Source organism: Ochotona princeps, chromosome X (genome assembly GCF_030435755.1).
Source record: "Ochotona princeps isolate mOchPri1 chromosome X, mOchPri1.hap1, whole genome shotgun sequence".
NCBI lineage: Eukaryota > Metazoa > Chordata > Mammalia > Lagomorpha > Ochotonidae > Ochotona > Ochotona princeps.
In genome coordinates this window covers 50,702,647-50,729,608 of record NC_080865.1, presented here as the reverse complement: position 1 = coordinate 50,729,608, position 26,962 = coordinate 50,702,647, and the positions used below count along the sequence as shown (strand labels likewise).

Sequence of the window (26,962 nt, the reverse complement as noted above, 5' to 3'; positions counted from 1 at the left end):
GTTAGATCTTCTTCAATCGTGCGGCCATTTGCATACACCATGGCTGTTGATTTTTGTTCATTTATCTTGTATCCTGCCACTCTGCCAAATTCTCGTATGAGTTTTAGGAGTCTTTGTATTGAGTTTTTTGGTTCTTCTATGTAGAGAATCATGTCGTCTGCGAATAGTGAAAGCTTGACTTCTTTATTTCCAATTTGGATTCCTTTGATTTCTTTGTCTTGTCTTATGGCTTCTGCAAGTACCTCTAGGACTATATGGAATAGCAGTGGTGATAGTGGGCAGCCTTGTGTTGTTCCAGATCTCAGTGGGAAGGGATCCAGTTTTTCTCCATTTAGTATGATGCTGGCATTGGGTTTTTCATATATTGCTTTGATTATGTTGTGGATTGTTCCTTCTATTCCCACCCTGGTTAGGGTTTTTAACATGAAGTGGTGTTGAATTTTGTCGAAGGCTTTTTCTGCATCTATTGATATTATTATATGGTTTTTGTTTTTCAGTTTTTGGATGTGATGTATCACATTTATGGTTTTCCTTATGTTGAACCATCCCTGCATTCCCTGGATGAAACCTACTTGGTCTGGATGGATGATCTGTCTGATGTTTTTTTGTATTCTATTGGCTAGGATTTTGTTAAGAATCTTAGTGTCAACATTCATCAGGGAGATCGGTCCGTAGTTTTCCTTCTCTGTTAATTCTCTATTCGGTTTGGGGATTAAGGTGATATTGGCTTCATAGAATGAGTTTGGAAGAGCTGCTTCCTTTTCTATTGTTTTGAAGAGCTTGTAAAGGATTGGGGTTAGCTCTGGTTGGAATGTTTTGTAGAATTCTGTGGTAAAACCATCTGGGCCTGGGCTTTTCTTTGTTGGGAGCTCTTTAATCACTGATTCAATTTCTGATTCGGTAATGGGTTTATTCAGGTCTTCTGTTGCTTCTGGGGTGAGTTTTGGTAAGTGGTGGGAGTCTAGGAATCTTTCCATTTCCAAGTGGTTATCGGATTTCTTGGCTTATAGTTCTTTGTAATAATTTCTAATTATTTCCTTAATGGTAGTAGTGTCTGTTGTTACATTGCCTTTTTCATCTTTGATGCTGCTAATTCTTGCTTTGTCTTGTTTTTTCTTTGTCAGTCTGGCCAGTGGGGTCTCTATTTTGTTTATCCTCTCAAAGAACCAGCTTTTTGATTCATTTATTTTCTGAATGGTTTTTTTTAAATTTCTTTCTGATTTAGTTCTTGTCTTGTTTTGATAATTTCTTGTTTCCTCTTGTTTGTGGGGTCCTTCTGCTGTTGCTTTTCCAGTTCCTGGAGGTGTGTGCTTAATTCCTGCATTTGTTGCCTTTCTTGGGCTTTGATGTGCGCGCTAATTGCAATAAACTTACCACGTAACACTGATTTGGCGGTGTCCCATAAGTTTTGGACGTTTGTATCTGGGTTTTCGTTGGTTTCCATAAATTTTTTGATCTCGTCTTTAATTTCTTCTCTAACCCATTGTTCGTTTAGTAGCATATTGTTCAGCCTCCAGGAGTTTACATGTTTCCTGGGACATTTTGAGTTGTTGATTTCCAGTTTCACTCCGTGATGGTCTGAGAAGGTACATGGTATGATTCTGATATTTTTGTAGTTAGTTAAACTTGCTTTGTGTCCTATTAAGTGGTCTATCCTGGAGAAGGTACCATGCACTGCTGAGAAGAAGGTATAGTCTGTGGCCTTAGGATGAAATATTCTATAGATGTCTACTAGGTCCAGTTGTTCTATTGTTTGTGTGAGTTCTGTGGCTTCTCTGTTGAGCTTTTGCTGCGTTGATCTATCTATTGGTGTTAGTGGGGTATTCAGATCTCCTAGAATTATCGTATGTTCATCTATGTCTCCCTTTAAGTCCAAAAGTAGTTGTTTCACGTAGCTGGGTGCATCCGGGCTAGGAGCATATATGTTAAGAATTGCGATTGGTTCTTGTTAGATCCTCCCTTTCAAGAAGATGTAGCACCCTTCCCTGTCCTTTTTGACGTTTGTTACTTTGAAGTCCGTATCATCTGAGAATAGGACTGCCACACCAGCCTTTTTTTCTCGTCCATTGGCATGGAATATTTGTTTCCATCCTTTCACTTCGAGTTTCCTGAAGTTTCTTCTGGTTAGATGTGTTTCTTGCAAGCAGCATATAGTTGGGTCCTGATTTTTAACCCAGTCTGCTAATCGGTGCCTTTTCAGTGATGAATTTAAGCCATTTGTGTTGAGGGTTAATATTGAGAAATTATAATTATGCCGTGACATATGCCTGTGTTTTTGAGGTTGTTGGTAATTGATTGTCATTTCCGTGGATGGACTTTATTGAGATCTCTCTGATTGCCATCCTTGCTTATAGCTTGCTTCCTTTTTCTCTGGGAGTAGCGCATTTCTAAGGAGATTTTGTAGAGTTGGTTTTGTGTTGGCATATTCTTCTAATTTCTCTTTGCTGTGGAAGTATCTAGTTTCATTCTCGTATACAAATGAAATCTTTGCTGGGTAGAGTATTCTTGGTTGGCAGTTGTTCTCTTTCAGTACTTGAAAGATTTTGTGCCACTCCCTTCTTGCCTGGAGCGTCTGTTCTGAGAAGTCAGCAGTGATTCTGATGGTCCTGCCCCTAAATGTAAGCTTCTCTTTGGTTCGTGCTAACCTTAGGATTCTTTCTTTGTATTCATTGGAGGATAGCTTGATTACCACGTGTCTTGGGGAGGATCGTTTTGGGTCCACCCTGTGGGGAGTCCTCTGGCCTTCCTGAATTTGGATTGGACTCATGTTCCAGGTATTTTGGAAGTTCTCCTGCATAATTTCCTCAAGTACTGGTTGTATGCCTGTTTCTCTTTCCACTCCTTCTGGGAGCCCCATGATTCTGATATTTGACTTCTTGATGTTGTCATTCATCTCCTGGATCGTCTTGGTCGCCTTGTGTAGTTGTGACTCTAGTTGGTTAATAATCTGCCTGTTTTCATTCTGGGAATCTTCTAAGTCGGATATCCTGTCTTCTGCTGCTGTAATTCTGTTGGCTAAGCTCTCAACTTTATTCTTCAAGTCCAGGATCTCGTTTTTGAGTGATTTTGTTTCTGTGATTATGTGGTTTTTAAAATCTTTGAACTCGTCCCATCGTTTTTCATTGTCTCTGAAGAGTTTTATAATTATTTTTCTGAACTCCTTATCAGAGACGTCTTCAATTTCTTCATCTGTAATCTCTGCGATTGACCAGGCTTTATGGTGGCTTTTTGGGGGTGGAGGAAGCTTTGTCTAGGTCACTACCTCTCTTATTGCGTTTCATATTTGTGACCCAAGGTGTTGCTGAATTCTCACCCTTGACCTCTGTTGCCACCTAGTGGGTGGCCTGAGGTCTTGCTAGCCTAGGTGTTTGTTTTCCTTCTGGCCCAGGGAGTTGTTTTTGTTTCCCTTCTGGGTTTCAGGTTTCAGCGCCTAGGATTTTTGTTGTTGTTGTTTTGCTTTGGTTTTTTGTCTGAGGCACGGCCGCTTTCCTTCGGCCTGGGTTGGCCCAGAATTTAGTTTAGCTGTGATCCTGGGGTAGCTGCCGGCTACCGCACTTCAGGGTCCTTGCGCCCTTCCGGTACCGTAGCGTTCGTTATGTGGGAATGTGTGTTACTTAGCTGTCCCTGTCTTTGCCTGGGTCCCACCAAGGTTATTAATATCGCCACCAGTGCTAGAGGTTTCAGCACTCCTGCAGTCTCCAGCCGCCACTGGCGGGGCCTTGTGCAACGATCTCCCAAAATTGCCTGTATATTTTCCGTTCAAAACTCCCACCGGCCTTTCCCCTGCTGGGTTTCCAACTCACCGTTTGCGAGCTGCGGTGCCACTGAGCCGGCCACTGAGCGCTGCCTTGGTTTATTTGTTGTTATTTTTGGTTGATTCTCCAAATTGCGTGGATCTTGTTGATTCCACAGTGTCCTGTGGGATTCGCACACCTGTGTATACTATTTTTAACTAGACTTGCTCCTTCTTCTGGCACTTTTTGGCCCTCTCTCTCTGCCTTCCCCTTTACATCAACCCTCCATGGTCGGCCATTTTTTCTTCCCCCTTGGATTCAGCTTCTTGCTCAACATTCCATTACTCTTGACCATATTATTTCTAAAATGCCCATTCCTAATGCACCTATGTATTTTACAGATGCTTCTAGCAATGGTAAAATTGGCTTTGTAGGTTCAGATTCTTTTCAAGTTAAACAAACTTTTTATTCCTCTGCACAACAGGCTAAAATAGAAACAGTCATCATGTTATTACCTTCTCCTTTAAACTTTGTGTCTGATTTTCAATGTTCTGTTCAGGTTGTAACTAATCTTTACACCACAACTTTTCCTCTTCTATTTTCTGAATATAATGACCCCATACTGCTTTTATTTCGTGAATTGCAACAGGTTTAACATAAGAGAATGCATCCATTCTTTATTATTCATATTCATTCCCGTACAGGATTGCCAGGACCTCTAGTGGGAAAAAAAAATTCACAAATGGGTCAATTGGTAGCAACAATCTTTACTCAAGCTATTAATTTTCATAATTTTACTCATGCATTATAGTTGGCATACTCTTCACTCTCGTTTTCATCGTTCACAAAATCAAACAAAAGCTATTATTGCTCATTGCCCTGCATTGTGAAGAGTTTTTGAACATCTTCCTACAGGAATTAAACTCTGAGGAGGCACACCTAATATGATATGGCAGATGGATGTCACACATCTTCCTCCTTTGGGCAGACTTATATATATTCACCATTCTATTGATACATTTTCAGGTTTTCGATGAGCTATGCCTTGCATTTCTGAAAATGCTGATGCACTTATTCATCACTTATATGCAGGTTTTAATGTTATGGGCATACCCTGAACTATTAAAGCTGATCATGCTCCTGTCTAAGCTATAAATTTCAGTCCTTTTAACAACTTTTAATATACTGCATCTTACAGACATTCCTTATAATTCTACAAAGTAAGGCCAATGTTGAGCACTCTCATGAAACTCTTAAGCAGTATCTCCTCAAAACAAAAGGGGGAGATGGATATAGTAGCCCTAAAATTCAGTTACAAAAAGTTATTTACCCTAAATTTCTTAAACAAATCATAAGCAAATACAAAAACCGCAGAACGACATCTTAAAGCAACCAGGAAATAATATTCAACAACCTGTATGGTTTCATTAAGGCAATCAACAATGGAAAATAAAGGATGGGTTAAAGTGTGGGGATGTGGTTATGCTCTTATTTCAACAGATGAAGCAAGTCTGTGGATTTCCAGTAGGTGGATAAGACCACTCCATGAACAAGAAGAAACTTTAATACAGACCGCCAATAGCAGCTTCAGTGCAGGTGACTCCAGCAACAAAGAAGGCAAAACCTTGACCTGGGGACAGCTGAAGAAACTGACTCAGGATGCTTCAGACTGGATTATCATGGTTGACTTTTCACTTGCTAATTTCTAGTGGGCCCTACTATCACCAAGTTTGGTTAATAAAGACTCCTTAATAAATCCTAGATTTGTCTGACATGATCTCTCCTGCACCCTGCAACATTTTAAGACCTCAGTCAGAGGGCAGTGGCCATCCCGTGTTTTAGAATCCGGCTCGGTAGTCTGGAGGCCCACCGTGATGACTAGCACGGCCACAGATGTCAGTCCTGGCTTCATGGCTTCAGGGCAAGCACTGACCTTTATCCATAAGCAAATATCTCACCATCTGACCTGTTTCTGTTTTTAGTACTCTTTTGAGACTTGGAAAGGCTGGACATAGCACGATGTTTTCAGTCAATGTCCATAAGAGATGCTGTTACAGCCCATTAGATTACTAAAATTGGGTGAATGCGATGGCTACCTATGTTTGTCTTGATGTATGTCTTTCTGTTAAAATCGTTTGGAAGTTTACATTTACAGTCCTTTAGGGTGTGATTTGCAAAATAAAAGTGTTGTTTTACTGTAGCATTACTTGATCTTAATGTTCCATGAGAACAAACGAAAAATGACCACATAGTGAATCTTAGTGTTTTTTTTCCTATGATTGGAAAGGCAGATATACAGAGAAGAGGAGAGACAGAGAGAAAGATCTTCTGTCTGGCCGGTAGAGTTTCCTGTGTGAGATCTCCTGTGTGTTTAATTTGCATTCCTTTATATGATTTTTTTCACGCTCACATTTAAGGATCTTTTCCTTATGTTCGATTGGAGAGAGCTTGATTATCATGTGTCATGGTAAAGATTGCTTTTGGTCAAGCCTGTTGGGAGTTCTGTGCCCCTCATGGATGTTGTTTGCCAATTCTTTCTCCACATTAGGGAAAAATTTCCCTTATTATTTTGTTGAATATGCCTTTAATCTCAGCTTCTCTTTCTGCACCTTCTGGGACTTCCATAACTTTTATATTTGGCCTTTTAATAGTGTCTTTCAATTCTTCAATACTTTTTTTTAGCATGATTCAGCTCTGCTTCCAGCTTTTTGTTTGTTTTCCCCTAGTGACATTAAATATCTTCCAATTCTGAGATTCTTTCTTCTGCCTCCTTCATTCTATTTTGGAGACTCTGCACTGTACTTTTAATTTGCTCCACTATGTTCTTCATTTCTGATATCAGCTTTCATTTGATTAATTTGCAGTATGACATATTCCTTGAATTCCTTGAATGCCTGATTTACGTGTTTCTTGTTGATAAGAAGTTTTATAACAAGTGTTTTGAATTCTGTATCCCCTATTTTCTCGATGTCTTCCTCAGTTAACTCTGAGGTTGGCAAAGGGTTTTGCTCCTTTGCAGGGGTGTCTTCAGTAATGTTCATTGTTCCTCTGTCTCTTCTTTTGCTCTTAGTTACTGTACTTCTGGTTATCATATTCTTCTCCTTGGGGCAGGTTTCTCAGCTGTGTCACCCACAGGTCTACAGTTCAATATCACTTACTGCAGTTGGCACTTCTCTTTGTTTTCAGTCACTTGTGCCACTCCTTCCAGCAAGTTTCAGCTCTGAGTTCTTATGTTAGATTTCCACCATGGTCTCAGTAGCCCCAGCTCCTAGGTCACCAGTCTCCACCTCCTGCGATACCATGCTGAGGCTGCACCATTGTCTGTGCAACCTTTCTCCCACTTTTGGTTGAAGCAGGTTCCAGAATTAGGGAAACAACAGGTGTCCTATAATGCTAGGTTGTTGGTGGTACTGATCTTTTGGAACCTGTTGGCCGTTACATGGAGCTATTTTAACCTATATGAATCTGAAGTTGAGTTTTCTCCGAGCTCAGCACATTCACAGCTCACTGTTGTCCCTGCAGTCTTAAAGCCTTTGGCTCACCATACAAAATTGTGCCTGATGTGCCACTATTAGAGTTATTGATCTGGTGGCCGTCAGGTTTGGGTGGTACCTGGACCTATCGTGGGTTGAAGCTGTAGGATGCCACGTTGTTGACATTCACTGAACAGGAAATGTGTTAATTCTCAGCTTGGTGCACACGCAGTACTGTCCATAGCCTTTGCCTCCTTAAACAGAATGGTGCCCAAATCGGCTCTGGGGGAGAACTGGGCTGTGAAATCCACCCTATTCCCACACTGCCTATCTGGGAACTGCTGCTCTGCTTCTGCTCCTGGTCAAAGAAAACAGACCAGCAGGATGGGCAGCTCTTTGTCTTGGTTCACCACCTGAGTGCCCGGTGAACGTCCCTTCCCACCTTGTTTCTGGTGGAGTTCCGACTGAAGGGGCAATTCAAATCACCACTTGCTGAATGCTGGTGGGGTATCAGTCACTGAGACACCGCACCATTGTTTCCATTGCTATCCTGTGTCGGTCAGTCTCCAGGTACCCCTCTGCCGTTGGTTTGTCCTCTCCTGTTTTCTGGAATTTGCCCTCTCTGCTTCACACTGGTTTTTGTTTCTATGTCTGTTTAAACGTGTCCTTACCCTATTCGGCCATCAAGATTTTCCAAATGACAAGTTCTTAACTGTTCTGCACATTAATAAAAAAGATATAGAGACTTACATTGGGACCTGAGACCACCTGACAACCTCTTACATGGTTACATGGTCTTTTATCACAGACCAGGAAGGGAGCCCTTAGCAGAGAAGGAGGCTAAGAAGTTTGTAGTCCTGGTCGCTTGGAGACCTCCCAAGAGCTTTCACTGCTGATGCATTAATCTGTTTGCCAAAGGATTTAAAGAAGGACACAGGTAAAATCTTGTGGCTAGGCGAGTTTGGGAGGGGTTCGGGCCTTGGGGTTGGGAGCAACTGCAGCTCCCTGCAGTGTGGCGGCTGGGGGGGGGGTGCCCCTGCCGGGTTGGACCCAATGCTGGGGACTCACACCAAAGACACCAAGAAAAGGCAATGAACGAGTCCTCGGCCTCCCCCAGGACCCAAGAGAGCTCTTCCCTCAGGGTAAGTCTGCAAGAGGGAACTTGGGAACTGGGTTAAAATTCCTAGCTCTGCCCTGCTGCTAAGACCTTGCGGCTGGGTGAGTTTGGGAGGGGTTTGGGCCTTGGGTTTGGGGGCAACTGCAGCTCCCCGCAGTGCGGCAGCTGTGGGGGGTTGCCCCTGCTGGGTCGGACCCAATGCTGGGGACTCACGCCAAAGACACTGCTGGAAGGCAGTGAACGAGTCCTTGGCCTCCCCCAGGGTGGCCAGTGCACCAAGTGGTGCCAGGCTTTGCCTGCTGGCTGCCCAGCAGCGAACTCTGGGGCTTTTAAGATATCTAGGTGCTACCTGGGGCCACCCATGACTATGGTCAGTTTTAGTGTAGGTGTAATGAATTTCAGGTGATTCCCAGTGTCAGAGTCATGAAAGTTTCAGGCATGCAAGGGGACTGAGACCCGTTGGTTTGGAGGGAAGTATCCAGAAGATAATTTGGGTTAGACAGATTCACCAACCCAATTAGGAATCCAGAGATGGGCTGGTACTATAGAACATCCTTGACCGCTACACACCAGCCCACACCAAAGCTATGAATGGGGGCCTCTTTGGCAGTGTTGGGTACCATTACCTGACTGGGTGGTGGAGTGGTGGAGTGGTCACATTTGGCAGGGTCAAGACACTATCCTGCACGCAACACAACTTGGTCAGGGGGTAGACTCTGTGGGGTTGTGTGGGCCCAACCCTGTGGAAATACAAGTCCCCATGGTTAGCTTGCAAGCTGGGGTTGGGATGGACTAAGCTAGGTGTGACCATGCCACCTGCCATCACTCACGGGTAAGGGAACCCACAACAGTCACGGCAGGTCAAGGCAGCAGCACCTGAATGTGCATCCTAAAACAGGATGTGGGGTGGGCCGGGCTGCCACTGGAAGGGGGCAGAATGGGCAGGGCCAAGCAAACCTTAACCCACAAGAAACAACAGAAATCAGGTTGGAGCACAGTTCATGCCAAGTAGGTCCTTGCACCTACTAATCTGTGTGAGCCAGGGACGCTAAGCCACAGCATCTAAGGCAGGGGCCAGGACAAGTGAGGGGCTGACCCAAGCTGAGTCAGAGCAACCACTGGCCTTCATGTGATCTAAGGCTGGGAATAGGACCGGTAGGGGAGCTAAGGGGACACCCTAGCTGGGTTGAGTTTCCCATCAAGGGGTGTGTGTGCTGGAATGGGGGCTGCGTTCTAATTAGGAAACAGTTGTAGTCTCTGTGACACTAGTGTGGGCTGGGATTGGATGCACCAGGCCAGGCCAGATCCCAACACCGTCTGGTGTCCTGGAGAACCAGGGTAGATGTGGGACTGACTAGGCTAGGTCTCAACCCCCTACTGAGCCATGTGTGAGCTGTACGTGGGTATGGACGAGCCACAGCTGGGCTGAAACATCCAACAACAAGAACCAGAATGGGGTGAAAGCCAGCCAGGAAAAGCCACTGTTTCTGCTAGGACAGGAGGTGAACTGAGCAGGGCTGCCTCATGGACCCACTGGTATGCGTGAAATCTGGCACTGGGAGAGTTTCTGATGGAGGAGCCTGGACAACTTCTCTGGCAGGACACAGTCCCTGCAGGTAAGCGCAAGAAGCACAATAGCAAACAGCCCAGAATAGGCAATGGAAATTATCCCACTGGCATACACATGGCATGGGTTGGGGGTAGACCAGGCTGAACCTGTTCACATCACCCGGTGGTGAATCTGAGCACCAAAACAGAGTATGGGTCAAGTCAGGTTCGGTTGCGACACATACCAGTACACATTAAGGAATGCCAAGGTGAGATGAGCCATACCAGATGTGGTTGCAGTGCCCTAACAGTACATGTGATAATCAGGGGGAGGAGGCAAAGCAAACAGGGGAATGTGGGCTCCCCTGCTGGACAACTACTTCCATTGGAAAGCGTGAGTCAGGATGGGGGCAGATCAGACTAGGCAGGGATATAACACCTGTGGGCCTCATGTGAGCTAGATAAGGGAAGGGCCACGGTGGGCTGACTGTTCCGACTGGTGCAAGCCAAAATTAAAGAGGGTGAGGGTTGGTTGGGCTTAGCCGCAGCATTAGCTGGCAGAGGCTGGCACTGGGAGCTAATTCTGTCAAATCAAATGCCAGAACCACCTGGAGAGTGTCCAATCTGGGAGTGGGTGTGCCTAGAAGGGAAATAGTGGGCACCCCCCTCGTGGGTTACCATGCTCACTGGACAGCACAAAAACTAGGATAGGGGCAGGGGTGGCTAGACAGAAAGGCACCTGCCACTAGGTGTATGGGCTGGAGAGTAGGTTGGTTGGGTTGAACTAGGCGTCAGTGCCCATTGACATGTGTGAGAGCTAAATGGGAGGTGGGACAGACTGGACAAGCCTGCAATACATACTGGCAAGCATGGGAACCAGGGTAGGGGGCAGAACTGGTAGGGGTTATGGGAGTCGCCCTGACTAGGCTGCAGCTGCCCCTGGTTTGCCTGAGGACCGAGTATGAAGTGGGCAGGATCGAGCTGGACTACAACACCCATTGGTTCACGAGGAAGACAGGGCTGGAAACAGAACTGACCCAACAATCACAACGACCAGCATGTGCATAAGCTGATTGGGGTGACGGACGGTGTTGGGGTCTGTACTAGCAAACCCACGCAAGAAGCAGGTCTGGGATCTTCTCAGATGAAGTTTGTTTGGAGATTCCTCCAACTGAACTGCTGATCTTAAAACCCCAACCATGAAGAGACTGTCAGCCGTACACTCTGAATAGGTTTCATTGCGATTGGAACGGCAAGATTGGCAGCAATCCAGAACTGATGAACTATCAAAACTGTTTGAGCAGGACCCTCAGAGCGTGCCTCCCGTTGGGGATCTGGGATGGGTGGAAGGTTGGGTGGGGCTTTTCCCTTTGTTTCTCCCCTAGCCCGAGATACAGGGAAAAATGATAATATTAATGTGGAAACAATGGTGTTACCCACTTTCACCCTGTAGCCCTTGACCCCGTGTACCCTAATCAACTAAGTAAGATGATTAAAAATTAATTAAAAAAAAAAAAGACACAGGACCATGCCCCAACCGCCAAAGAGATCACTGCTGATTTGACTGCCCTCAAAGGGTGACAACTTCCGTGTCAGCAACTTCCATTGGGTTGCCAACACAGGACTGAAGCAGCCCAGAATCTTCTACAGACTCCAGTGTCATACCAGACCAGCACCCAAGAACCCTGGGTGTTTTTTATGGTGAAGGGAAACATATAAAGTTTCCTTATGCACATGGGAGAGCAGCTTTCTCTGTCCTTCAATGCCTGCATGGAAGTGGATGCAGATGGAAATGGTGCTAAGATCTTCACACATACCTTTGACAAGAACCAAGGCTGGGAATCTGGCAGGCTCCTACACGAGCTGCTGTGGGAGTGGCACCAGGATGGCGTGGTGTCCGACTTCCAGGTGGTGCATCTCAATGCAGTGACCGTGGACAACCACCTGGTGTCTTGGGGCTGGCAGCCCAGAGCTGATGAGACCACCAGAAAACAGAGGGAGCAGAGCCTGGATTGGCTCGCCATTCAGCAGCTTCCTACAGACACCATAGAAGAGCAGTTCCCCGTCCTGAACATGACCCGGTGCTACAAAGTCAGTGGGGACGTGGTAGAGGAGGAGAACTCGTGCACCTAGTACGAGTGCCACTACCCGCCCTGCAAGGTGACCGAGAAGCAGCTCCGGGAGTTCAACATCTGTGGGCACTGCCAGGTGGCTCACTACTGCGGTTCCCAGTGCCAGCAGGACTGACCAGTCCACCAGAAGAGCTGTCGGGAGCGAAAGCGCCCCTGCCCGTACAAGCTGGAGCCCGGGCAATGATAGGGGATGTGCAACTGCCCCTTGGGCGTGCCCCGAGATTGGCGCCTGGACCTGAAGGCGGTCAAGAAGCCAGCAGCCAGCCCACAGCTGCTGGCCTCTGGCATCGCCTGGTGCCCTTGTTATTTATGTGTTAATATGTTTGTAAACTCATGTACAGTTTTTTCGGGGGGGGCAGTGGGAAGGGCAGAAGTGACAAATAGAATCATTTACTGTGATCCTCAGAAAAATTGATTTTTCTTTTACTATTATTATTTTTTCTAGGAAGTATGAAAGATGAATCGAAAGCTTTAAAAAAATCAAGAATCAAAATACGGTTGATTCTGGAAGGCAGCAGGGGTAGACTGAGAGTCAAGTGCCACACGCACAGCAGGAAGCCCTCCCTGCCCACATGCCGGGCTTGTGGCCCACGGCGTGGACATCTTGGAGCCATGTGCAGTCCAAGGCCACTTTGGGCCAGGGAGCATCATATCCAGTGATGCCTGACAAGCGAGGATTCATCATTGACCACCTCGGGATCCTTGGCACTCTGGCGAAGGTGCAGAGGCAGCAGTAGCAGGGTGATGAGGGTGAGCAGGATGGCCCCACACATGCTCATGAGCACTTAGGAGATTATCCACAAGCTCTAGCTTTGGTACCCTTTCCTCTTAGCATAATCATAAGAGTCTTTCAGGAGGCCCAGCTTAGCTCATTTAAAGATCACTGTTCTTATTTAGAACTGAGATAGAAACTAATATAGAATATTAGATCCTTCCGGAAAATTTGCTGGCCTATTACTATTCAGACTGTGCCTTTGGCCAGGCCCCTACAAGGCTATTTGGCGGTGTTCTTCTTAAGTTTTGCTATACTCTACTAAGGTAGAACATCATCACTGCTCTGACGCAGAGTTCACGTCTTCCTCATTTATTACCTTATTGAGGATTTCTCTGTTCATCTACCTAAGATTCTTCTGTTCCCTAATTGCTAATATATGACATGTTAGAACTACAGAAATCTTAATTGCTTGTCTATGCAATAAGTATGTAAAGTTCTATAAAATCTTACTATAGCACTATAAACTGTTGGGTTATTGTATATCACAACCAGTTTTTGATCCATTACTAGCTACCGTATGACTCATATAACAAGTCTTATAACAAGTGCTTTGTTATCCTGTTTTATGTTCTAGGATAAATGTTATTCTGAGGTTCTAGGATTCACAAAAATTGACTTCAACAAAGAGAAATCTCCAAGCTCTAATCAATACTTCAGACACACTTCTATCTTCTATCAGGAACCTCTAGATCGACACCCTGAAGAGTGCCTTGCTGCTTTCCCTGGCCTTTCAATCCCCCTTTTCAACACGAAGCAGCCAGAATGGTCGTCGGCCTGTGTCTTAGCTATGGTCCATTCTCCTGGGGAGGGATATGAGGTGTCAGATGGCATAACAGGCAGTTAGGGTCTCTGGTCCCTGGTGAAGTTACCTTTTAATTTCCACAGTTTGTGGCCTCCTTATTCCCATACATGGTTCAAGTGAGCATACGTACATATGAAATATCACAGCTTTCACTAATGTTAGGGATATATCCATCTTGCACTTCACAACTTGTGTTGTTTGATCACATGTGGCTTAATACGCTTTTTACTATCTTTATAGCAAGAATGGTGTGATTGCCAGGGACTCCAGCACAGCCAAATGACAAATAAGGGGGACTTTGGAAGCAAGCACATGACAAGATTCTCTCTACCTCAGACCCAACACACACTTAACCTCATCATCACCACTGCTGTCTCTCTCATGGCCATGATGGCTGCCACTGCAGTGTCTGCACTACCCCAACTTAGACCACCTGGACTGTCTAACCAAGAGAAGACAGAACAAGTCAATCAACCACCTCAGCTGTATGTTGGCAGCGAAATAACGGGGAAATGGAGACTCTATGATGGACTATGTCAATCAGTGGATTCTTCAACTACCTCATTGTGTTTGGAGTGGGGAGACTGGCAGCGATTCATAACTGGTGAACTATCAAAACCTCTTGAGCAAGTATCTCAGAGCATGCCCCACATCCGGGACTTGGGGTGGGTGGGAAACTGGGTGGGGCTTCTCCTTCAATATCCCCATTTACGTCAGATACATGAAAGAAACAATATGGAAATAATAGTCTTACCCACTTTCCTATAGCCCTTGAACCTTTTTACCCAAATTAACTATGTAAAGATTGTCAAAATAAAACTAAAAATGAAAACAAACAAACAAACAAAAAAACCAACAAAATCTGTAAACAACATAACCATGCTAGCTTCCTATGCCCTTGGGATGTGAATCATCCCAATCATCTGCCATCCTGACTCTTCAACAGAAATTGGGCTTGCATCAAGAACAATTAACATTGTTGTGACAGGAGTTCTGCCTGCACTGTGGTGTGATGGCAGATGATGTTTTTATGCGAACTTTTGTCTTGCAGTGTCTGCTCTACTGTCTTAGGGTCTCTGGGCGAAGGTCTCTTTGGGTATAGATACTGTTTGAAGAGCAGAGGGGAAAGATGTGGGAGACTGCCCCTGGATTTCTGCCTGCCTAGCCCATGTGGGAGACCATAGGTACATGGCACACTGTGTCTCTGGGGGAACACCTGCTGGGTGTCATGGCTAACTGAGATCCCAACATGGCCTGTTCACTGGGCATGCAGCAAGAGCAATGGGCTGCACTCCAGTCTCACTTCTCTGCCTCTTTATCAAACTGTGCTAGGACTTCCTTGGCATACAACCCTAGGAAGTCAAATGCTATATTCATCCTGCTTTTCAGCAGGTAATGAGTTTGCTCTTAGACATAGCTTCCTGTGATTCATGACTTTTAGCTTCAGTGGAGGGTCCAGAGAGATAGACATGCCTACTAGCCAGTCACAGTGTCATTGGGTTGAAGTACTGTCTGGACCATTCCTCTTCCTGCCCCCTTTTCTTACTTTATATAATCCTGTAACTCTTTCAAATAAATGGATATTGCCTCATCAGTTTTGTCTCTGGTGATTTTGCTGCAAAAGAACGCACAGGCTCACCCCTTGGTGGTCTCAGGGCCTACTGGAGAATCGACCCTGTGAAAATCCCTCTTGAAAATCCAAAAGTAAGCATAGCTTTTGCATTATCCATATTAAGGTTGTGACATTTTAAGGCAACCATGTTTTACTGGCTTTCTCTCTTGATCCTCTCTGCAAGCTGCTATTGGCAGGAGAACTCTTTAGTGAATTCTTCTAATATATTACTAGAAGATCTTAGTGTGTGACATGAAGCTAATTTTAAAAAAAAAAACAGATCAATTTTGTATGTAGTTTGCTCTAATTTTCAGGCCAAGTTCTGCAGAAAATACTCATGTCTGTAGATATTCCATGTAACCAACAACCAACAAACATGAGATTATTCTAATTACTTATATATGTAAACATGTGCATATATATGTATATAAGTATTTATTACTTATAAAAAGAGATTTCAGCATCATAGGCAGGCTGTCCTCATGATGTGCTACTATGCCAGTTTTGGAGTGGGAAGACCTGAACTTCATGGGTCCTAGACAAACCACAGTTAGGTTGGGAGTGAATAGTTTGGGGGCCTTGTGACTACAGGGTAGGCCACAATTGCATGACTTGCCACCATGCCAGCTTGGAAATAGGCAGGGCAGGAAACTCACTGGTCCATGGTGGTTGTTCCTGCAGCACAACACTGAGGTAGGCCAGGAGCCTGAGACCACATTCCAGGGGGATGTTCCACTGGGGGCCTTTGGAAGGCTAGCGGGCTCATGGAACCTAAGCAGGTCACTTGCATGGTGTGCCAATGCACTGGTCTGAGACTGAGCAAACCAAGGGACTCAGGAGACCTAGACAAGCTACACCTGTGCTGTGCATGGTGATGGTCTGGGAGAGGAGGGACAAAGGAGGACCATCAATGTCCCAGGCAGACAGTGCCTGTAGTACACAACTGCACTGGTCTTGCAGTGGAAGACCAGGGGCTGACACAACTGCCCTAAGGAAGGCTGCACCATACTACACCACCATGAAGGTGTAGAATTAGTTAGGCCAGGGACATGCCTGGTCCTAGGAAGGCTATTTCTGCAGCACACCAACATGATAGTTTGGGAGCAGGCAGTCCAGCGATATCATAAGTTCATGGCAGGACACTGCTGTAGTGTGCCAATATGCTGTCCTGGGAATGGGCAAGTCAGGAACCCTAAGGGTGCTAGGGAGCTACATTTGCAATGCACAAATGTACCAGTCTGAGAGCAGGTAGCTGAGGAGTAATATATTAGGGTCCTAGGAAGGACACTCCTGCTATTGGTGAATGTGTTGATTTGGGAGCAGGCAGACCAGGGGCATCACAAAGTCCTAAGACTTCACCTATGCTGGGAGTGGGAAGGCCAAGGATTTTAGGGGTTCTGAATAGGCTGCAACCGCTACACTTAGACTGTTGTTCTGGGAAGAGCTGGCCAATTCTGAGAATTGATGCCAGTTTCCTAGTCAGCCAAACTTGCAGTGTACCATCATACAGACGTGGCAGTCAGACTAAGGACCTCACCAGTCCTAGGCAGGCAGACACTTGTGGCACGCCACTGTACCAATGAGTTTTCGAGGAAGATGCAATTGGAAGCAGAATCAGGACTTGAATTCAGGTATTACAATGTGGGGTGCAGGTGTCCAAAGGAGCACCTTAACTACTACACTAAAGGAAAAGCCTCACAGGTCCTTTGACACTAAATGCTCTCTCGTACTTAAGAAATTTTTAAAATTATTTAAGTTATATAGAATAAAATAATCACAAAGTACAAAAATTCGATGAGCCTCTTACATTTTAATGACAATTCTTTAGAACAACTTCAGGAATAATGGTAAGATCACAAATATTGTTATAAATAGTGGTACATAGGTGTTAATAGGTTGAAGATACCTGGATTTTCAAAACATATAACTGAATCACTTAGTATGACAACTGCCGAAAGAAATGTGAAAGAGATTATCTCCACCAAGAAATGTCTTTGTTTCAATTGAAGAGGCATGATGCTGTGTCTCATTATGCTTCAGTCTATAGAACACAAAGAAAAAAAATCCAGTTGAGTATTTTAAGAACCAATGTTAGTGAAAAATAAAAATTATTTTCTATTATTTAGACAAAATATGTATATTTACTGAATTTGCACTTTTCAAATTATTTTTGGCATCTGTATAACACAGGCTTGATTTTTTGCTTCGATGGAATGTGTTCCTTGGAAAGAGGGAGTTTTTAAAAACAATTTCTTTATAATAAATAAGTTTAAAGAGTAATCACTTCAAAGGCAAATCACGAAAGAAAGAAAAAACTAATACAACAGATAAGTATAACTATTTTTGAACAGCTTTCAAAAGTCAGTTGGCATATACATTTTTACCCCAGATAGGCCTTTTTTCCCTAAATTCTGCACTGGGCCATAAAATGAAGATAATCTGAAGAAATGTTGCAATGTGAGCTTCAAATATTTGTTTTTCCGTTCAATTAGTTTTCAACAGCTTTTTTTTTTAAAGATTTATTCATTTTATTACAGCCAGATATACACAGAGGAGGAGAGACAGAGAGGAAGATCCTCCGTCCCATGATCCACTCCCCAAGTGAGCCGCAACGGGCCGGTACACGCCGATCCGAAGCCGGGAACTTGGAAACTCCTCCGGGTCTCCCACGCGGGTGCAGTGTCCCAATGCATTGGGACGTCCTCAACTGCTTTCCCAGGCCACAAGCAGGGAACTGGATGGGAAGTGGAGCTGCCGGGATCAGAACCAGCGCCCATATGGGATCCCGGGGCTTTCAAGGCGAGGACCTCAGCCGCCAGGCCACGCTGCCGGGCCCAGTTTTCAACAGCTTTTAATTGACTATTGACTAAAATAACATGCTGATTTAAATTTTAAAATGGTGATTATTAACTCACCTGAAATGTATAATTATATTCTTCCAAAATTCCAATGACTATAACATTTTTTTTTCTATGATAAGAATTCAACATTAGGGTAGCCAAGTTATTTTAAAGACCTTTTGCTCATCATAGACTAACCTACTATGACTGGTAATTTGTAAAACCCAGGAGGGTCACCTTTTATGTGACATTCATAGATGTGCAAATACCCTGCATTTTAGTAACTTGTAAATGGGTGAAATTGTTTATGGCTTAGCTAGCATCAAGCATTGGAAACAAACTCCACAGATTTTTGTTAAACAGTTGCTAGATGCAAAAGAGATTGTCAATGAAATGAGTGTTAACATTACAGCACATTTTTAACATGATGTATTTAAATATTTACATTTCTTTTCATGGATTGGCTGTCTGTTTGACTAAAGCCTCAATTTTTGTGTGGGGAGGTTTAAGCACTTTATGAACATAAAAAGGCAAACCAAGCACAGTAAAAATTCCACTTCTTTATTGTGCTTCTCTTTACATTAATGGATAAAGTGAGGCTATACTACATTGACTTATGTTAACTGCTGCTGCTGCTGCTATAAACCATTTTAGTTATAATAACTAATAACTTTTACTTTGCTGATATAATTAAAATGCTAAATACTTACTTTTCTGTTCTTGAAAAAGTTCTTGGATCGAACTCTTCTCTGAGGACAAGCGGGCTTGGCAAAGAGAAGATTCGTTTTAATGATGGACTTCGGAGGTAATTGTCCAAAAACAGAATCCAGATCTAGAAAAGTGATAACAGACTTGCTATTTTGATTTTCATGGAGGTAGACACCAAAAATTCATCTCTCTAAAATAGTCATATATAAAACTAATAGATATAAAGGATATCAATGTCAAAATACCTAGCAAATTATGTTTGGGATTACATTTATTAACATGATTAGAGCTTAGTGCATTTAAACTTTTCATTCTGATGATTCTGATCAAGATACTATCATTTTAACATCAGAAGTATATTACTTTAAAAGATAAAGTCTTCACAGTGTAGCTCACATTTCTAAACACCAGTCTGTGCTAACTTATTTCTGCACAAATTAGAAATCTTATAAGTTCCCAAATTTGGGTTCACATCAATTAAACTCTCTTTATTTTAAAAATCAATATTTTGAGATCCTAAGAATGGCTTAGTTGGGTCACAACATATTCCACTTTCAAATATCACATTCTCTCTATGAGTACAAATAAATTTGATCAGAAAATATAATAGTTGGTTACTTTCTGTGAAATCATAATTCAAAGACTAAGTTAAATTTATACATTTTTAAAGAAAGTCCCTTATGGTCTGCCCTCTATCAATTTCTCTAAGTGCTCCCTGAAATGTCTTAAACTTCTGATAGGTATCATAGAATTCCACAGGAAGACTTTCCGTTTTATTCAATGTTGGAAAGCAAAAAAAAAAAAAAAAAAAAAAAAAGCAAACAAATTCACCTAGTCCCCAGAGAGGAGAAATGATTCAGTAAGAACACACAATATTCTATTTTTCCCTTGATAACATATACTTCATATTTTCTGCTTCAATGGCCATTAGTATGAAAAAAGTTGTGTATGAGTTGAGGATCAAAGGCACTTGTACATTTGTTTCACAATTATTTTTCTATAGTTATTTCTAAAAAGCATTATGGGGTTAGCAATTTGAGAGAAAGTTCAGAGATTCAAGCAGTTAAATGAATTGGTATAAACTACTCTTGTTATGAAATTTTACTTTGTACTTTTGCCATTCTGATGTTATAGAACCTTTACTGAAATTTTATAGAAAGGACTGTAAAAACAATATGGAAATATTATTGAAAGATGGGCTCCATTGCAACACTACAGACAAAAAATTTCTCACATACTAAGACAGAGTATAGTAGATAAAGCTTCCTTTTGAATTGACTGTCATTTCAGTTAAATCCCCACGCTCTTATTTTCTGTAAACAACATTAATGGGTTTGTGTAGGGGAAGTAAGACATTTAATGTGTTTGAAGCATCAGACTTTTTCTCCAGAGTTAAATGAGAAATTATAAAAGGAGATAAAATAATATTTTCTAGATCTTTAACAATTCACAGTATCATTTGATAGAAGATTGTTACTAAAGTCATCTGGTTCAATTTGAGGTCTATGCTCACTGTATTTCTTAGAGTTCTATTAGAGAAAGAATTTAAGAAACCTAGGCTTCCTCATCTTTCAGTTTGCTAATAAAAAATTTAAATTTAGAAAAATGTTCTGTTTTCCTAAGATTTATTTATTTTTATTGGAAAGGCAGCTTTACAGACAGAAGAAGAGACTGAGAGAATGATCTTCCATCTGCTCGCTGGTTCACTCCCCAAATGGCTGCAACAGCCAGAGCTGAGCCGATTGGGAGCCAGGAGCCAGGAGCGTCCTCTGGGTCTCCCAAGACGGTGCAGGGTCCCAAGGCATTGGGTCGGCCTCTTCTGCTTCCCAAGCCATAAGCAAACAGCTAGATGGAAAGCGGAGTAGCCAGGTTATAAACCAGAATTCACATCAGATCCTGGCATTTGCAATTGGAGGATTAGCCAACTGAGCCATCTCTCTGGTCCAAAAGTTGTTCTTTCTAATTGGGAATTTAAAATTTTAAGTTTATTTAAATTTTTAATTTAGAACATTAAGCAAACATTTGTGTTTGTTTCCTGAAAATTTCCAATGCTTTGTACTTTGAAAAAACCTCAGAATTTGGTTTTTAAACTAGCTCTGCTTTAGAACCAAGTAACACTTTGAAATCTGTCCTACATGCTGTATCACTCATTTCGTTTGGAGCTGTTCCTTTTTCAGATGTTTTGCAAGGTAGCTCCTCTTCTTGGGTTCCCAAGGCATCAAAAAATTCCTCAAAATTCTCTTCCTGACTTTTGTCTGCTTCTTCAGATTCGGTACTGAAGGTTGATTTTGTATCAAAATATTCATCATCTGATCTAGAAACAATAGGACATTAAGGAATTGTTTAGTTTTTCATAATTTCATACAGACTTCTAGCTCATTTGGGTGGTAGAATTAGTAAGGATTACCTTCTTCAATTTGTAATTATAAAGTAAATTGAAGGCATGCCATCACAATAATTAAAGAAAAATAAGAAAGGAAGGAGGGGTGGGGGAAAGCAGAATGGAAGGAAGTATCCTTGCGTATTTAAAGCTGCTTATTTCAAATACATGAAGTCTGTTTCCCTTATATAACTGAATAAATAGTGGGTAATAGAAGAGCTGAAAATTTTATTGGTGTATTGCAGGTTCATGTATATGAGGACAGTGACTGAAGGAGAGCAATTAAGATGAAGTAGAAAGGAGAAATGAGTGTGCAATCCTAATGACATAATAATGCAGTAGTATATACTACGCATTGAATTAATATAACACCAATTATATAACACAGGTAGTAAGCATCTTTCCACAATAAACAGGAAGCCTTGCAGTTTCATAGAATTGAAGATTAATTTAACCGTATCTTTTGTGCTTCTGCACAAAGACTTCATAGAAGTTAGCACTCCTTAGCATCTGCGTTTTGTATTTGGGAGTGGATCACTTTCCCATACCTCAGTCTCAGCCAGAAACAGGTTTCTAATTATCTTCAGATCATGAGATCTCAAAGCATTCTGAGTATCGTAAATGGATAAACTAAGGAGCAAGCCTCTCTTATCTGCTCGACTATTTATTCCAAAGGCACCAATTCTTAATAATTGGTGATTGCAAACAAAATACTCAGGCAACATCAGGTAATCATCAAATGCAATGTCACAAAAATAAGAATATCCTCTGATGTCTTCTTACTTTTGGGACTTCTGGGGAATAATTTTACAGATTTTTAAAATAACTATGTTAACCTGTGAATTGCATAGCATGCAATCCACACAATTAAAATATACAATTATTTTGCAAACAGTAAAAATAATTCTTATGTGGACATTTTCAGAGTTTCTTTTGAAGATTTAATTCTTGGGACTCCACATGAAAGTAGAGCAATATTACTATCTTTTCTTTGAGACTTTACTTACTTGCTTGAATCCTCCATTTTTTCTATTCAATTATTTTTTTGACTGTAGATAGGCCAAGTTCCTGTTTTGAAAGAAATGTGATTATTGGAGATCTAAAGTACTATTTTATCAGGAAACAATCTAGTAGCTCTTCCTTCTCTTTTTCATTTGGTTAATTGGTTTGTCCCTGGGTTTATGTGCCATATTTATCCATTTCCCCCCTGCTTCTCTCATTTCCCCTGATCTTGGGCTACAGCTAATAAGGAATATCTAACAGATTTCTGTGTATGAAAAGAAAGAAAATTTCATTAAACTTGCCCCAAGTGTTAAGTTCTGAGATGGTCTAATATAAGTAGATTTGAACTTTCCCCCTTTCAATCCACTGAGACCTCTGAATGATTATTGAGCTTTTGGGGGCATAATTTATATGTTCCAAACCTTGGAAACACAGATATTTAAATTATAGCCCTTGTATCAAGTAGCTTACTTGATATAACAAACTAATTGCCTAAGATGATTGAATATCCAGATCAATTTAAATAGTGACACCTGCCCATTTGCTTCAAAAAACAAATGCATTATTACCTATAAATGTTTTCTTCACAGTAAGACCTGTGCAAGCATACAGCTTGGAAAATACATCTGCTAATGAATAGCAATAATACAGTTATATATACAGAGAGCAACAGACACAGAAAGAGATCGCCCATCTACTAGTTCGCTCCCCATATCTCCATAATGGTTAGGACAGGGCCAGACCAGGGCCAGATTTCTGGAGTTTCATCCAGATCTCGTAGGTAGATTGCAGTGGCCAGCATTGTAGGTGGTGGATTTACTTGCAGCACTACAACAATAGCCAATGCAGTGGAGGTTTTTGAGAACTGAAGAAGGCAGGTTTTGCTGAAAGAATTAGAAATGCATAGTTATTTGCTTCTCTTCCAACCTTTAAAATTATATACATGTATTGTATTTAAGTACACATATTAATAACCTGTATATTTTTATGCAGTTTCCTTCCTTTTACAGTTAACAAAAAGACAAGTAAAAGATCAACAAAATGCCTTATTAAGGCTACACAGTAAATTGATAATAGTATTCATGATTATTTAAGCTTAGAAAACACTTTGATATATCTCCTTTACCTCTAATAAGAACCTTTGGAGATTAGTGCTATTGGCATTACTTTAGAAATAAGGAAACATATTTGAGAAACTGAATTTATTTTACTTTTATTATATCAAACTTTCAAAGTTATTTCATCCTGTTTTCTAGCTTAAATTTCACAAAAGCGCTACAGAAATTAGGAACTGGTACGTTTTAAAAAGATTTATTTATTTTTATTGGATCGTCAGATTTATAGAGGAGGAGAGAAAGAGAGAAAGAGCCTCCATTCGCTGGTTCACTCCCCAAGTGGCCGCAATGATCAGAGCTGAGCGAGATCCAAAGCCAGGAGCCAGGAGATTACTCTGGTTTCCCACTCGCGTGCAGGGTTCCAAGGATTTGGGCCATCCTTTACTGCTTTCCCAGACCATAATCAAGGAACTCGATGGGAACTGGAGCAGCCAGGATGCCAACAGGCTCTTATATGGCATCCGGGTGCAGGCAAGGCGAGGACTTCAGCCAATAGGCTACTGTGCCAGTCCAGAACCAGTAATTCTAAAAGTCCCTTGTTCTTTCCCAATTCCCCACCCTGCCGACCTCAGTTTTTATTGAGATAGTGAGAGTGAAGTCTGATTACCTTCGCAGGAGGAAGAAGTAAGCTTACCTGCTCCACGAATTAACCAAACTGATGATCACAGGTGAGCTGCTGTGGCTGCCTGCGCAGTTCTGCCAATCTGAGAGTAATACTAACTGGTGCATCAGAGAAGGTGGGCGGGGCAAATGTTGCCATGGTGACACAAGGGCTCTGTGACCAAGGCTTCAAGATGGACTGAGAAAGGGAGGCAGGGGTTAAGGATAATTCAGTCATACATAGGAGACCCAAGTGCTGATGTTACTCCAGAGTGAAAGTTTGACAACTGGAGTTCAGAGCTAGGAGGAACCTCCATCTTTATAAGTTAATTGTTGCTATTGTGCAGAAAGTAATAAATGCCAGCACAAAATCTTTCCATTTGTAATTCTAGGGATTGTCAATGTTAAATAAACAGCACATGTTATTATATGTGATAAATGTATTACATTGGGACTATAACGATTTTCATTTCTTTCCTCATTTCTATTTCTATTTTCTTTTAGCTTCTTTAATGTTTATTTAGTAATATTTCAGGTCCTCTCTTCTCAGATGTATTTACCTAATGTATTTTTTTTACTGCATCATTTTTTTGTTTCTTTAATTTATAGCAATGAAATGGAAACTTTTAAAGAATACATAGCATATGCTTTGGAGAATTTATCTATCTTCTCTCAAGCTGCTTGCTGTAGAACACATTCTCTGTATACTCTTCTATTTAGGTTGTCTCTTAAAAAAACAGTGCACTTTTTCATGATTGCTAGAATGCATACTTTGCTTATGTGTGAATTTATATGCTTCATTCCCCACTTCCAATATGTTGCCACAACTATTGCTGCTGTAGGCATCCTTAAACAAATTTGTCTTGCTGTTTTGAATGTATTTACTTATAGCTTTTATGAAATTACAGAAAGTGAATCCTGTTTAACAGATATTGCTTAGTATCTGTTATACAAGTAAGCAATGTGTCATCTTCATTCATTGCTTTCAAGATTTATTTTATTTGAAAGGCAGAGTGGAGGGGGGAGAGAGAGAGAGAGATTTGCATTCATTAGCACACTCCCCAAGTGACTACCACACTCAGGGGCTAGATGAGGCTGAAGCAAGGAGCCAGAAGTTCCTTCCAAGCCCACCATATGATGACAGGAACACAATTATTTGGGCCATTTCCTCCTCCTCCTCCTCCTCCTCCTCCTCCTCCTCCTCCTTCTTCTTCTTCTTCTTCTTCTTCTTCTTCTTCTTCTTCTTCTTCTTCTTCTTGCCCACGCACATTAACAGGAAGCTTACTAGGTGTGATGCAAACTTCCTGTTCGATTTGGGATACAGGTGTCCAGAAATATTGTTTTACCCACTGTAGCCACAATGCTTAACTCCTACTTGATATTTTATAGGATCACATCGTGTCAGTGTATATACACAACACACCCTGTGCAACAAAAAGTAGAATGTATTAATGTAAGAGTATTCTAAAATTCTTTGGATGTATTGGGATTCATTTAAGTTCAATTCAAAAGACTAAATGGTATTTGAAGAGGCTTGAAGGGAAAGGAAATTTCAGAAGAAAAAAATGCCATGAACAATTCAAATCTGGTGACGTGTCCATAGATGGTAAATGATTTGATTTGACAAAAATCCAAATTAGTAGTTCATCAATTGTTTAATAAGTTCTAACTTTTGAAGTATTGCTTATTTATTTGAAAGACACCATTGCAGAGGAGAAGAAACAGAGAGAAAGAGGGAGAGGGAGAGAGAATTGCAGAGAGAGAGAGAGAGAATTGATCTTCAGTTTTCTGATTCATTGCCCCAAATGCTATAATGGCCAGGTCTTGGTCAGGACAAACCCAGGAGTATTACCCTGTTTGCCCAGGCTGCTATCATGGAGCTGAGTTGGAAATGGAGCAAATGTGACTCAAACTAATGTCCATATGAGATGCTCGTACTGCAAGGGTGGCAGCATAACCTATTGCACCAAACACAAGGCCAATATTCCACTAATTTTACAATCGAGCACATTGTCTCCTGCTTTGACTCTGAAAACCAGAAAATATCATGTTATGTACTTCCATGAATGGACCATAGATCAGATGAAATCAGATATGTGATATGTTCTTTCAGAAGGTCTGATAGAAAACCAAAAGCAGCAGCACTTTTTGGTTGCATAATCTATTTTGACAGTCTTTGCAAGTAATGGAACCCCAAACGCTTAGATTTTTTAAGTACCTTGAAGATCCTTCAGTAATAAATTTTATTGTTTTGTATATTAAACATCATTAAAGTGAAAAATGGCTTCCAGAGGATTAAATGAAGGAGAAGGAGATATTGCAGATTAATGTATACAAAGTTTCAGTCAAGTAAGATGAAAAAGTTGTAGAGACTTGTACAAAAATGTACATATAGTTTACTGTACACATAAAATATATTAGTTTTTGTGCTGTGTGGTTTTTATTTTATTTTTTATTTATTGGAAAGGCAGATTTATAGAGAAGGAGAAACATAGAGGAAGATCCTCCATCTGCTTTTTCACTCTCCAAGTGTACACAATAGCCAGGCTTGAACCGATCTGAAGCCAGGAGCTCTTCTGGGTCACCCACACGGGTGCAGGGTCCCAAGGCTTTGGGCCATCCTCTAATGCTTACCCAGGCCACAAGCAGGGAGCTGGATAGGACCTGGAACTGCCATGACATGAACAAGAGCTCAGATGGAATCTTGAAGTTTGCAAGGTGTTGATTTAGCCATTGAGCCATGGCACTGGGCCCTTACTATGTGTTTTCACTAAACTAAAAGCAGTTGCTGAATGTCCATTATCTCATTAGCCCTGTGCTAGCTGAACTAGAGATCATCAGAGAATTATGCATTCATTCCTATTAAGTTACAGTCTGAATGAAAAGACAAAGTATTTGTCATGACTCACTAGCAAACAACATAAGAGACAGATAACAATGTGAGAGCTGATATGCTCCAGAAAAACTCTTTGTAGGATGAAAAACTTGAATGAGCTTTGGGAACTAAATAGGCTATGCACAGGTTGCATTCAAAATTGATTATATATAGTACTTTTTTATTTCTCACAATAGTTTATTTTTTTCCTCATCCAAATACTGTGTAAAATAGGTAGTAAAGGTATTG

General features: G+C 41.8%; 1 pseudogene; it reads left to right on the top strand.

The window, feature by feature from the left end:
• The first annotated feature begins 11,633 nt into the window (after positions 1-11,633).
• On the top strand, positions 11,634-12,188 carry LOC101529315 (zinc finger MYND domain-containing protein 19-like; annotated as a pseudogene).
• Positions 12,189-26,962: the final 14,774 nt, after the last annotated feature.